At 33.8% G+C, this 14277-nt stretch overlaps 1 protein-coding gene across 1 annotated transcript in view; it reads left to right on the top strand.

Moving 5' to 3' along the window:
* The window catches only part of MBD5 (methyl-CpG binding domain protein 5), a 520295-nt gene that overhangs the window by 31107 nt on the left and 474911 nt on the right, over positions 1-14277 (top strand). The window contains exon 2 of the mRNA XM_011943076.1: positions 2519-2572. The gene's annotated coding sequence lies outside the window, so the exon portion shown is untranslated. The remainder of the gene's footprint in view (positions 1-2518; positions 2573-14277) is intronic.

Here is a 14277-nt window from a genome sequence, read left to right as displayed (position 1 = left end):
TGCTGATCTTATAGTATGAGTTTAGGAGTATTCTTTCCTCTTCTGTTTTTTTAAAGAGCTTGATAAGGATTGACATTAATTTTCCTTGGATGGTAGAATTCGCCAGTGAAGCCATCTAGTCCTGAGTTTTTTATTTCTGTAAGGTCAGTAGTGACATTCTTGTTATCATTCCTAATTTTAGCCTTCTCTCTTTTTTTTCTTGGGTAGTCTAGCTAAAGGTTTGTAAATTTTGTTGATTATTTTAATGAACAAACTTTTGCTTTTGTGGGTTTATTTTTCTCTAGCCTCAGTTTTGTTATCTCTGTTGTAATCTTTATTTTCTTCCTTCTTTGGGTTTAGTTTGCACCTTCTTTTTCTTATGGTATAAGACTGTTACTGAGATTTTTTTTTTTTTTTTTTGAGACGGAATCTCACTCTTGTTGCCCAGGCTGGAGTGCAATGGCGCAATCTCGGCTCACCGCAACCTCTGCCTCCCAGATTCAAGTGATTACCCTGCCTCAGCCTCCCGAGTAGCTGGGATTACAGGCATGTGCCACCATACCTGGCTAATGTTGTATTTTCAGTAGAGACGGAGTTTCTCCATGTTGGTCAGGCTGGTCTCGAACTCTCGACCTCAGGTGATCCATCTGCCTTAGCCTCCCAAAGTGCTTGTGTTACAGGCTTGAGCCACCATGCCCAGCCCAGATCTTTTTTATTGTAGGCATTTACAGCTATAAATTTCCCTCTTGGCACTGCTTTTTCTGCATACTGTAAGTTTTCATGTTATATTTTCATCTTAATTTATCTCAAAGTATATCTAACTTTCCTTCTGATTTGTTCTTTGACCTATTGATTATTTAGGAGTATGTTGTTGAATTTCCACATATTCATGAATTTTCCAAGTTTCCTTCTATTAAATTCTCATTTCATTCCATGTAGTCTGATAAACCCACTTTGTTTGGTTTCAAACTTTAAAAGAATATATTGGTGTTTGTTTTCTATACCATAAACATGTGACTTATCCTGGAAAATGCTGTGTATTTACTTTAGAAGAATGTGTATTCTGTCACAAGTCCAGGAGGCAGAGGTTGCAGTGAGCCAGTATCGCACTACTGCACTCCAACTTGGGTGACAGATCAAGAGTTCATCTCAAAAAAAAAAAAAAAAGTATGTTCTGCTATTTGGGGTGGGGTCTCCTATTAGTTTATAGGGTTGTTCAAGCCTTCTGTTTCCTTGCTCATCTTCTATTAGATTTGTATGTTCATTATCGAAAGTGGAGTGTTGAAGATGCCAGCTGTTATTGTTGAACTCCTGCAATTCTGTGAGTTTTTCCTGTATATATTTTGGGGCTCTATTGTTAGGTGCACATATGTTGGTAACTGTTATATCTTCTTATTGAATTGACCCGTTTTTCATTATATGATGCACTTTTTTTTCACAACAATTGTGTCTCAGTACCACTGTTTTTATAAAATACTTTAGCATTACATTAAAAAATGTTATTGCCTAATATTTAATACAAAATAAAATATACAACATGGCAAATTTTGAAGTTTAATAATAAAATAAATATCTATGAACCTGTAATACCGTAATAGTGAGAATATAAACATTTTATTATCCTGTGTTGCTCTCTTATCCTATCTGCTTGACTCCTCCCAGAGGTAACTACTAATGTGAATTTTGTGTTTAATCATCTCTTGCTTTTTAAAAAAATAGTTATATTGTCTATTTATCTTTAACAGTATATTTAGTTTGGCCTGGTTATAAAATTTATATAAAGGGACTTACACTGTATGCATTCTCTGGCTTATTTCACCCAGTATTATTATTTGAGATTCATACATATGTTGGTGTGTGTAGCTATAGTTTGCTCATGTTCAATGATTTGAAGCATTTTATTTAAATGTATTATAATTTATTTATCCATCCTACTAGTGATGGGCTTTTGAGTTATTTCAAATTTATTTATTTATTTGCTGTTAGGCATACTGATCCAATGAAGTTTTTTTCTTTTCGCTTTCTTTTTTTGTATCTTTTTATCTTTCTTTTCTTTCTTTCTTTTTTTCTATGACCGGGTTTTGCTTTGTCATCCCAGCCAGAATGCAGTGGCACAAGATTACAGCTCACTGTAGCCTCGACCTCCTGGGCTCAAGTGATTTTCCCACCTCAGCCTGCTGAGTAGCTGGGACTACAGGTGGGCGCCACTACACCTGGCCTATTTTTAGTTTTTGTAGAGACAAGGCCTCCCTGTGTTGCCCAGGCTGGTCTCAAACTCCTAAGCTCAAGGTGATCCTCCTGCCTTGGCCTCCCAAAGTGCTGGGGATTACAGACATGAGCCACTGTGCCCAGAGTAATCCAATGAACTTCTTTGATTATGTATAAATTCTCTTGATGCATATGCTCAAGAATTACTCTGAGGCTGCACTATCTACAACAGTAGCCACTAGCCATACATCACTACTTATATTTAAATTTTATTTGACTTAAATGAAATTTTAAAAGTTAGTTATTCATCTCTTTTATTTGTGCTTAATAGCCCACATATGACAGTGGACATAGAGGACAACGTAGATACAGAACATTTATCACAGTACGCTCTTGGGAGAACACTGCTCTAGCACAATACTTTCTAAAATGTGTCCCATGGATCATAGTGGTGACCTGTAAGCTGTCACTGGTCTGCAACAAAATAAGTACAAATACTGAGACTTTTTAGAAAATTTTATGGCAACTTCATGTTGCTGCAACATGCAAGCACATGATCACTTTTGCAGTCATTTTAGAAATTTAGTATTCTAGAATTTAGTAATTCATTTTCATTATATTTTTACGTAAGTATTAATTAGCAAAAGATTAGAAAGAAAGAAAAACAAGAGTTTGCTCACAATGGATACTTTGAGAAACACTACCCTTGGGTATGTTTAGGTGGAATTGCAAGATCACAGTGTATGCTTACGTAAAACTTTATAGGATAAATTCACTATGTTTTCCAAAATTATTGGGTCAATATTATTATTCCCACCATTAGAATATGAGAGTTTCCATTGTTTTGCTGTTTCTCTGTCCCTGGCTTTTATGTCCCTCATTTTAGATTTAAATTTTGCCATGTGATGGACGTGAAATGGCATCTTATAATTTTAGTTTATATTTCCCCAATTGCTAGTGAGATAAATATATTTTTATATGTATATGATGCGTTCATGATTCTACTTTAGATGATTAGGGATTCTTTTTATGTTCTGATACTGATCTGCTTCTTAAGTGTGTTGCAAATGTCTTCTCCAAATTTGTGATTTGTGGTGTCTTTGATAAATAGAAATAGTTAATTTTAACTTAGTAGAAATTATCTTGTGTGTGTGTGTTGTGTTTAAGAACGTCTCCTAGAATTCTTGTTTGTTTAAGTTTTAAAGCTTTATCTTTCACATTTAGGTCTTTATACCCATCTGCACCTTGATTAAATTTCCCTCCCGTGTTTGGGATAAGGATCTAATTATTTTTGCCTTCTTTGATTGACGATCCCTTCATTGCTTATTGAATAGGTTTTTCTTTTTCTTTTTCTTTTTCTTTTTTTTTTTTTTTTTTTTGAGACAGAGTCTCTCTCTGTCGCCCAGGCTGGAGTGCAGGAGTGCAGTGGTGCGATCTCGGCTCCCTGCAGCCTCCTGGGTTCATGCCATTCTCCTGCCTCAGCCTCCGGAGTAGCTGGGACTACAGGCGTCCGCCACCACACCCCGCTAACTTTTTGTATTTTTAGTAGAGATGGGGTTTCACCGTGTTATTCAGGATGGTCCTGATCTCCTGACCTCGTGATCCGCGTGCCTCGGCCTCCCAAAGTGCAGGCATTACAGTCGTGAGCCACTGCGCCTGGCCATTTTTTCAATAGGTTTTTCTTTACCATTGATTTTCAGTGTCTCCTTGGTCTTATAGTTTATTTCCATATGTGTGTGGGTCAGCTTCTGAACTGACTATTGTGTTGCATTAGTGAGGTAGTTCTAAAACTTTACTTAATCGCTGTAAGTTTAGGTAAGTCTTGGTAGTTGATAATGTAAGACATATCACATAGTTCTCTGTTAGAAATTTGATAATCAGTTTGGCATGTTCTATAAGAAATCTTGTGGGGATTTGGATTGGAATTTATCTAATTATTATAATTTAATTTTATGTCCAAGACCATGGTAGTTACTACCATACTTCTCCTTATATTTTACTCTACTTGAATGTCTCTTGAAGTTTTGAAATCTTCCTTGTAACTTTCTTATATGTAGTCTTGGTACTTTAAAATTCATTTTCTACCTCTTGCTTATATAAAGAAATGCAGTTGTCTTTTGTATATTTGTCTTTTATGTATTTGTTTAGAAAGCTTACTAAACATTCTTTTTAAATCTGATAACTTATTTGTGGATTCTTGGGTATTTTTAAAAGAGATGATCATTCTCAGCAAATAATAATGCTTTTGTTTGTTCTTTTCCAAACCTTATGCCTTTTATTTCTTCTTTTGGCTTTTTGTGGGCTAGAATCTACAGTGCTGATAATGAGCATTTTCTTGTAATGTTGCCAATCATAAAAAGAATACATTCCAAGTGTCGCCTTTAATTATTACTCTTTTTTTCTTGTGGATGCCTTTTATTATATTTGGAAAGTTCTAATTTTTGTATAAAAGTTTATATCATGCACAAATATTGAGTTATATTAAATGTATTTATTGAGATGATGACTGTATAGTTTTTTCTCTTTTAATTTGTTATTTATATGATTTCCTAAATTTAACCAAAACAGACTTTGTCATGTTATCTTTTTTAGACTTTCTGGATTAGTTTAAAAATGTTTAGTTTTGGCATTTTGCATTTCTGTTCAGGAAGTGAGATTGGCCTATAATTGCCCTTTTTAAGAGTTGAATTTATACCTTTTTTCTGTTCTCTGGAAGTTTTGTATAAGATCAGAATTGTGTTTCTTGAATGCACAGTGAAATTCATCTATAACCTATCAAGGTTGCTTTTTGTGTGTGTGAGAGCATTTTTAACTTTTGATGTAATTTTTTTTTTTTTAGTTGTCAAAGGATTATTTAGAGTTTCAGTTTATTCTTTAGATAATACATTGTATTTTTCTGTGAATTCATCTAAGTCATCTGTGTTTTCACATTCATTGGTATAAAGTTCTTAATATACTCTTACTTGTTTAATGTATGCATTATTTGTTGTTTCATTTTAAATATTTAATATTTTTTATTAATGTTTCTCTTGTTCTTGAATAACCCTGTAATAAGATTAGCAATTTTATTAATCTTTTTGAAAAGGAACCAGTTTTTTTATTACTGACATTTTCTACTGTATGCTATTTACTATTTCATTTATTTTTGTAACTGTCTTTTTTGCCTTCCACATTTTAATTTTGCTTTATTCATTATGTATTCTGCTGACTTTTAACTTTTAAATTTATATACTTTCTCATTAATTTTCAGCCTTTTGTCTTTTTAAACTTTAAGTACTTATGGCCGTTAATTATCCTTTTAGTACTGCTTTAGCTATATTTCACAGGCTTTGTTATATAAGGTTTTTATTTTTTTATAAGTGTCTTCTGATTTCTATTGTGATTTTTTTCAGTGACTCCTGAGTTCTTTAGAAGTGTTTTTGCCCCAAGCCTGTGACGATATCTTTTTTTGTTACTGATTTCTATGTACATTTAATGGCATTGTAGTCATGGAATGTGGACTGTATGAAGACCTTGTTACTTAATTAGTAGAACGATTATAATTCTTAGAAACCCATACTGCAATACTAGGATTTTTTCCAATTTTAAATTCAGTGTGCTAGAAAACCCCACAACAATATGCTTTAGGGTTTGTAATTTAACCAAATGAATGTGCAGTACTCTCATTACTTGAGTTTCTTCCCTTGAACCTGAGATCTTAAAGTTTAGCAGCTGCATGCAGAGAATGGCCACAAAATTCTTTTCTTAGTTAAAAACAATAAAGTCAGATTCTAAAAACTTACTGAGTTGTTGCTGTTTTATTGCTGCTTTGTAATTTGTTTGCTTTTGTTTTCTGGGACATGCAATAAGCACTAGTGTAAATCTGGTTCAAGTTTATTGATTTTTAAAGAACAGATATTAAAATCTTCAATGTGATTCATAATTTATTCCAGAAGACATTATATCAAGAATGATATTTTTTACTCTGTACGTTTGAATACTTTAAACTTCACAGTGAATACTGTTTTTATAGTGTGTTTTTCAAAATTTCTCACCTCCCTACCCTTTACCTCATTTTGGGTCTGCATTGTTTTCTTTGTATTTCCCCTTGCCCTTACTTTCTTCTTATAATACGTATTATATTTATGTAGTATTTAAACTTTCGATGAATACCTTCCCTTGGCACTATTTCTTGGATACTCACAGAAACCCTACAAATTAGGTAATGTCCATCTTTTCCAGATGATAAATCCAGTACTAAAATGTTAAATTGAATTGTTCAATATTCCTTAGCTAGTAAATGGGAAGAGCCAGAATTCAAATCTATCTCATCGCTTTATACTTAAATTTTTCTTCTGTCGGTCTTTTTTCAGTATTTGCGATCTTATTAAGAAGGAAGTTTAGACCATGGGTTGCTTAACATGCCCTAATAGGTGAATTTTTTTTTTTTTTGACTTTCCAGATTGCTTTTATTTATTTGCATTGCAAATGCTTTTTTAAAAAAAGAGGTTTTCTGAGACTCTTAGTTGTTTACTACTTAATATTCTCCACTGTCATTTCTCTCTAATGACTTCATTAAAAATAATTGAGCAAAGTGTTATGAAGTTTGATTCTATCTCCTAACATATTTTTCCATTATTGCTAACTACTATGTAGGACAGAAAAAGTGCTTGAAGTTTCCTCAAATAGATTTTATTATTTAATTCTGTTGGACTTTATAAGGTTTGCTTTAAAAATGTCTGTTAAGCAAGAAGTATGCTTGAATTACTAATTTGAACACTTCCTGCCAGAATGCATTTTTTTTGCATATTAAACATTGCATTCCAGAAGAACATAGTGGCCTTATATGAGCTTGATCAGAACTTCTTTTGGACATCTGAGTTTGGAAATTGTCATTGGAACACAATGAAAGTGTTTTATGAAGTGTATTTGATGGATAAGTGAGTAAATCAATGAAAAGCTTGCATATAGTTTTTTTTTACAATATCTACTTACTTGCACGTGTACCTTTGTGATGTTGCTGATATTTTAGAGGCAATAACAGAACAAAGACTTCTAGATGAAGAACCCTGACAAGTACTTTGTGTAAATTATTTATTGTGATATTATTTGCTTTTATAAAAGTCATGTATCTATTTCTGTAGTTTGCATATAGTCTAACATCATTTATAAATACATATTTAACTGAAGAGTTGGCAATGGCTTTTTTAATATGAAAATATTTTCACATGTGTGAAAGCTGGTTCTGCCAATTAAAAAAAAAGTTTTCTACTTAGTTTCTACATATACAAGAAATATACACACTTTGTAATTTAGTACTGGTAGCCGGTAAAGAACTTTCCTGTCCTACTGCTATTACCTTTACTGTTAAGTTTATATACAGTGAAACAATTTTACCTCAATGCATTAGTTTACTGGAAATTTACTGTTAAGTTAGCTATGTAAATATAGTAGCATAATTAAAATGTTATTTAATAATCTGAATGTAAATACATTTAAAAATTATTTTTCAATTAAGAAATGTCAAAGGAGGTGGGGCATGGTGGCTCACCCCTGTAATCCCAGCAAGTTGGGAGGCCCAGGCGGGCGGATCACGAGGTCAGGAGATTGAGACCATCCTGGCTAACACGGTGAAACCCCATCTCTAGTAAAAATACAAAAACAAACAAAAAAAAAATTAGCCGGGCGTGGTGGCGGGCACCTGTAGTCCCAGCTACTCCGGAGGCTGAGGCAGGAGAATGGTGTGAACCCGAGAGGCGGAGCTTGCAGGGAGCTGAGATCGCACCACTGCACTCCAGCCTGGCTGACAGAGCGAGACTCCGTCTAAACAAAAGAAAGAAAGAAAAAAGAAATGTCAAAGGAAATTCTTCTAGTTCCTTTAAGGATTTCTCTAGCACAGGATCAGGGAGGAGCTTGGTTATTGGTGACTTGTGAGATTCTTTTGGGTGTTTGGAAGCTTCAAATGCATGGAGTCATGCCTTAAAAATGTCTCACTGGAGGCAGGCATGGTGGCTTACGCCTGTAATCCCAGCATTTTAGGAGGCCGAAGCAGGTGGATAGCTTGAGTTACTTTGTGAGCACCGTGGGCAACATGGTGAAACCCTGTTTCTACAAAATGTGCAAAAAAAAAAAAAAAAGAAAGCCAGGCATGGTGGTGCAGGCCTGTAGTCCCAGATATTTGGGAGGCCTGTGAGGTCAAGGCTGCAATGAGCTTTAAACACACCCATTACACTCCAGCCTGGGTGACAGAGTGAGACCCTGTCTCAAAGAAAAAAAAAGAAAAGAAAAGTCTCACTGGAGAGGGTTACTTTATGAATCTTTTAATTATATGTTTTGTAAGAAAAACCAGATTTTATCATTCATTCTTGTGACACTTGATAAATTTTCACCATATGTTTCCTTACCACAGTAGTGAAGGTTAATTGTATCTGTCTGCTTTCATGTTGTATACATTGTAAACTGATTATTTCAGGACCTAACTGAGACATGGACTGCTCTCACATATTCCAAAATATAGTGACATATTTAAACTGAAAAGATATTTGCTTTTTAAAGTATTCTTAAGAATACCCAAAATTTTGTTATAGAATTAAACAGGACTTCACAGACGAAATGGAAAAAATAATTACTTTCAAGTTTCCTTTTTTTTTTTATAGTGACTGATAGGGTATGATTATTTTTTCTGTAAATATATTTTTCCATTTCTCCCTAAATGCCTTACTTTAGTCAAATCATATGAACGATTTTTACCACTCTTCACAGAGATATTTCTACTGTTTATCACAACAGAATTAGAGATAATGCTGCTGTTTGTCTCATCGCTTGACCATTTCACTGTCTGTTCTTTAGCTTACCAAAGAGCCTTTATAAGTAGTTTCCAGTAAGATTGTTAAAAAGTTAGATAGGACTAATTCTGGTGCTGATGGTATTTATCCCTTATTTTATTCTTCATATTCTTTCTCATACATTTTCTTCTCCATTGTAAAAAGTTTTCCAAATCCCAGAGTGAGTCATTTTTTGAAATAGATTTTGCAGTTTGATTCTGTCAAGGTATTTAAAAATCAAATACAAATAATTATTACTGACTTTTTATTTTTCTGAGTTTATAATCAAAGAGGATTTTATTTTGATCGTTACTCCTTTACAAAATGTTCTTCCCCTTTATCATAACCCTGCTTTCCTGTTCATGATGTTAAGTCTAAATGATAGATAAGATTATTGTAATTATAAGTAATTGGTAATAGCATTCAAATGATCAGTCGCTCAGTGGCCATTTCTTTTTTTCTTTTACTGTTTCTCTTTTTAAGTCCACTTCATGCTCACTTTAGCAAATCTAGGAAATATTTAAAATTAGAAGAGTTTGGCATGTTTCTTTGTCTTTTCTCTACCCTTCTCCCAACCCTTCCCCCCTACGTAATTGACATATTGTGCATCTAGTTTTTCTTACTCATTTAAAAGGGGAAATCTACCATATCATAAATATATTTTCATGTTATTAAAAGTTGTCAAATGTAATATTCCTTTATATGTATACATCATAATTTACTTAGCCATTCCCTTAATGTTGAGCCTTACATTGTTTACAGTATTTCATTATTATACTACAGCAGTGAGTGTGTGTGTAATACTTTGTCAACATCTCTATTTCCAAAGACTAGAATTCTTGAAAATGAAATTCTTGCATCAGTCTATGAAAACTTTTAAAGCTATTGATTCATATGAGAAACATAATTTTTAAGAAAAGTGAAGTTGGTTTATCTTTCCCAGCTGGCGGTATATCAGAATGTCTAGACTGTATCATTGAACACTTTAGATTTTCTCCTCTTTAAAATCTTTAATTTTAATTTTTTCAGGTCCTCAGGATTTTAAATATTTCCCATGGGATTTTTTTTGCATTTTTATTTCCTTTTGTTTGAGTAAAATATATATTCGTGTACTTTGTTTTCTTTACATCTATAGAGGGCTTAATTTTTTATTCATAAATATGTAAGGATGTATTATATAGTATGCATAGAGAACATTGCATTGTCATGATGTCTGAAAATGTTTTCCCATTTTGTTTCCATATTAGATTGAAAGCAGAATTATTATAGAATTGTTCAACTAATTCTCTTTCTGTTGCCATCTTAACCTTAAGATGAATAGATGTAACAATATATATATGCATACATGTATGTATATACATGTATCATTGTAGCTTTTTTTTTTCTGTCAGAGGACAGCTGCAAGATACTAAAGTTTGACAGTAATCCCTAGAATCTTAATTTGTAAAAAGTAAAAACTATAAGGTTTCTACTTTGAAAACAGTTATAGTCTTTATTCAAAATCTAAATTAATAAATGTAAAAAGTTTATAATAGTATCATAATGTATAATAACATAATAGTATAAATGAAGTTGCTTAACATGCTTTTAAAATGTATGTAATTTTATGTATTATATTTGATAACTTAAGCATGATAAGCTCTTAACTTTATATTCTACAAGCTCAGTGTAATGTAAAAAATTTGCTAAAGTCATTTTGTTTTAACTTCAAGTAAACAATGTTTTCTGAATTTTTTTTGGCATATGTGTGATTACTGTTAGAGGTGATTAAATATCTTGTTTGAACTTTGATTTAGGAAGTTTTAATAATTGATAGTATTTGAATCAGAAAATCACTCCTGAGTTTCATTAACCATGGTGGTGTGATTCTTCGGATGTTATTTCTCTTTTCTTTGCCAACATACTCTTATATAGATTTCTCAGATTTTACTGCTGTATTTACAACTCTAAAAGAAAGAAAAATCACACTCTTTTTCTAGAAAGTTTCTTAAAAATGTATATAGTGGTATTAACCAAATATAAATACAGTTTCTTATATTTCTTACATAGCTATAACCACCATCCTCATTAACACAATAAAGTACAACCAAGATGAAAAATAAGTACAAATTATCTTGGAGAATGCCAAAATTTCTCAGTACATATTTGCAGATTCCTTGAGATCTATGACCCAGTTTGTGAAACAGTTCACTTAACCTCTTTATATTTTAGTATTCAAATAAAAATGTTGTTAATAATGATATCTCCTCTTGAGTATTTAATTAACAAAGGAAAACTACAACTATTTTTCAATAAAGTTAAGGTACATATTCCTTTTATAATTTCCTTTAGGAATTGTGGATGGGTTGAGTACCAATGTAACTTCATCACAATTTAGGTTATTAGTTTTGAATTTGTGTCTTTCCTGAGATTTCAGTATCTTTACTCATTTATTTTCTTCATTTTAGTATAAATTTTGCTTGTGAAAAAATCCAATTTTTAATTGACCTGAGAAATAGAAATAAAATAAATGACAGAGATGGAAGTTGGGGATCCTTAGGATTCTTTCCAGATTATATTACTCTAATGCAGGGGTCAGCACAGTTTTTCTGTAAAGGGCCAGATAGTAAACATTTAGACCTTAGGAACCTGGCTCAACTCTGCTTTTTTAGTGCAAAAGCAGCTATTGACAATACATAAATGAATGGGCATTGCTATTTTCCAAGAAAACTTTTTTTTTTAAATACAAAAACAGGCAGCAGGGCTTAGTTTGCTGACTCCTGTGCTAAGCATATTTTGGATGACACTGCCTATGTGAATAAGGGCTCACTTATTTATTTTTTTAAGTGGAGATCTTAGTGGCCTTCGTATTGGTGGCCTTTCCCACCACTGTACAATTTACACATCCCGCAAAGCCTGTTGATATACCAGTTATAATATTACTGCTTTCTTATTTTCCAATATCTAAGCTCTTTGATGTTGAAAACCAACAGGTTGGACTCTACCCAACCTGTTCCTGAGTCAAGGTATTTAATAATCCTTTTGTTGGATGGGGATTAATCTGTCTGTTTTTAGTCCAGTAATAAGGTGCCTATGTTGAGTCCATAAGTGCCAACAAGTTGTAGTTTTCTCCTACCATTGCCATCCTGTTTGCTCAGATTGAAGATTGATAATATAATACTAGCAAACTTATTTTTCCTGAGTTCTAGTGGGACTATAGCTTCTTACACCCAAGCAGGGAGTCTTTATGCTCTTACTCTTTCATATACAGGGTGAATCTCAAGGAAACATACTATTCCCACCACCTGTCCTTTTTTTTTTTTTTTTTTTTTTTTTTTTTGAGATGGAGTCTCGCTCTTTCACCAGGCTGGAGTGCAGTGGCACAATTTCAGTTCACTTCAAGCTCTGCCTCCTGGGTTCATGCCATTCTCCTGCCTCAGCCTCCCAAGTAACTGGGACCACAGGTACCTGCCACCATGCTCGGCTAATTTTTTTGTATTTTTAGTAGAGACAGGATTTCACCGTGTTAGCCAGGATGATCTCGATCTCCTAACCTCGTGATCCGCCCGCCTCGGCCTCCCAAAGTGCTGGGACCACAGGCATGAGCCACCACGCCTGGCCCCCACCAGCTGTCTTTAAGTACCGCAACTACACAAAAATTCTTTCCATAGTGTGCCTTCTACCAGATTAGATTATCTAGAAACTGGTAGTAGCCTGGATCAGAGCTATATTCTTCATAACCCCTTGGATACTCTAATTTGGCTGGTAGATACCTTTCTGTGAGTCAAACCAATTCTCCCAGGCTCAACCCTGCCCATTCTCAGCTGTTAATTATTTTGCCTAGGACCCATCAATCCTTACACCTGAAATCAATCTTCTCTTACTCAAGTGACAAATGAATTAAAGGAGCAATAACTTTAAGATAGATTCCTGAAAAATAATTGGAGGCTTTATATTGGCTCATTTTCTTCCCCTTCATTATTTCTTAACTTTCTTCTTCCTTACCTTTCTCCTTTCCTTCTTCTATTTCTTTAGTAATTGGTGTGTGAAAAACAGAATACTTACAATCTTGACAGTTCTTTCTTGTATATAGCCCACTACTTTTATATTAATGTATTTCTGATAACATACCTGAGAGCTGAAGTTCTGTATTACACTCAGTTCCTAACATTATGGTTCCTGCTTGTATCCTACTTCTTTCAGGCCCCATACACGAGTAGGTAGGGAAGATTCTTCCCTGCTTTGGAGTCTGATAGAGATAGAGTTGCACAGCCAGCATCCGGAGATAATAAATTTATAATTATCACTTTCTAAAAGGAAGATTAGGGGTTTGATAGCTGCTGACTTTATCCACAGTCATAAATATGTAAGCCCAACCTTCTTGGGTAGTACTCAGGGAAAGGCAAACCATTTCTGCTTTCCTCTGGGCCATGCATCAAGAGGGGCCTAGCAGATCTTTTTTCAGTCTTTGTGATGAGCCTCTCCTGTCTTCAAATAGCCTGGTATTTCCCAGCGTTGTTAAGGTAGGAGGGGGAGGAACATTTTGTGAGAACAGCTTTGATATTGAAGGAGGCTGGACCAGTAGACCTGTGTAAACCATAGGTTCAGTTAGGAGAGCAAACCCATGAGTTTGTGAGATGCTTCTGTGTTCTCCTAGCTTTTGAGCATGCTCTGTCGTGTGGTGGAAACCAGACTATTTCCTTTAACAGTAACAGCTCAGAGGCAGTATTATGAGCATTTGAAATCATCATTCAGCAAAATATGTCAGAAAAATCAAACTCAGAAAAGGAAATTGATATAGGATATCATAGTCTAATGAAATATCATATGAGTTGCTTCAAAGTTGAATGTGTTGAAGTTAATGACTGCCTATCATGTAAACCATAGATGACATGGCAAGTAGGGAATAGGAACATCACAAAATAAAATGCTGAAGTTTGATATTCTGTGAATTATAGACTTTTCAGTAGAAAACACTAAACTCTGAGCCTTATGTGAACTTTCTTAAAGGTAGGAAGATTATTTATGTTCATTGCCTGGAATATATACAAAACAAAGCTAAAAAGATGAACTCTACATTTAATTGATGTATAGCTAATAAGACATATCTGTAATTTGTATGTTCCAAAATTAAGCTTATGATATTGTTAAAGTCTCAGGTTGAGGAGGAGACAAGGACATTTCTAGCATTATTTTCACTGAGTAGATTTATAAGCACTAATTTTAAATGCCATTGTTGGGCCAGGTGCAGTGACTTCCACCTGTAATCCCAGCACTTAAGGAGGCAGAGGCAGGGGGATCAAGACAA

This window comes from Colobus angolensis, unplaced genomic scaffold (genome assembly GCF_000951035.1).
Source record: "Colobus angolensis palliatus isolate OR3802 unplaced genomic scaffold, Cang.pa_1.0 Scaffold215, whole genome shotgun sequence".
Classification (NCBI taxonomy): domain Eukaryota; kingdom Metazoa; phylum Chordata; class Mammalia; order Primates; family Cercopithecidae; genus Colobus; species Colobus angolensis.
The sequence above is the reverse complement of the archived record's forward strand: the minus strand, read 5'-3'. Positions and strand labels throughout refer to the sequence as shown.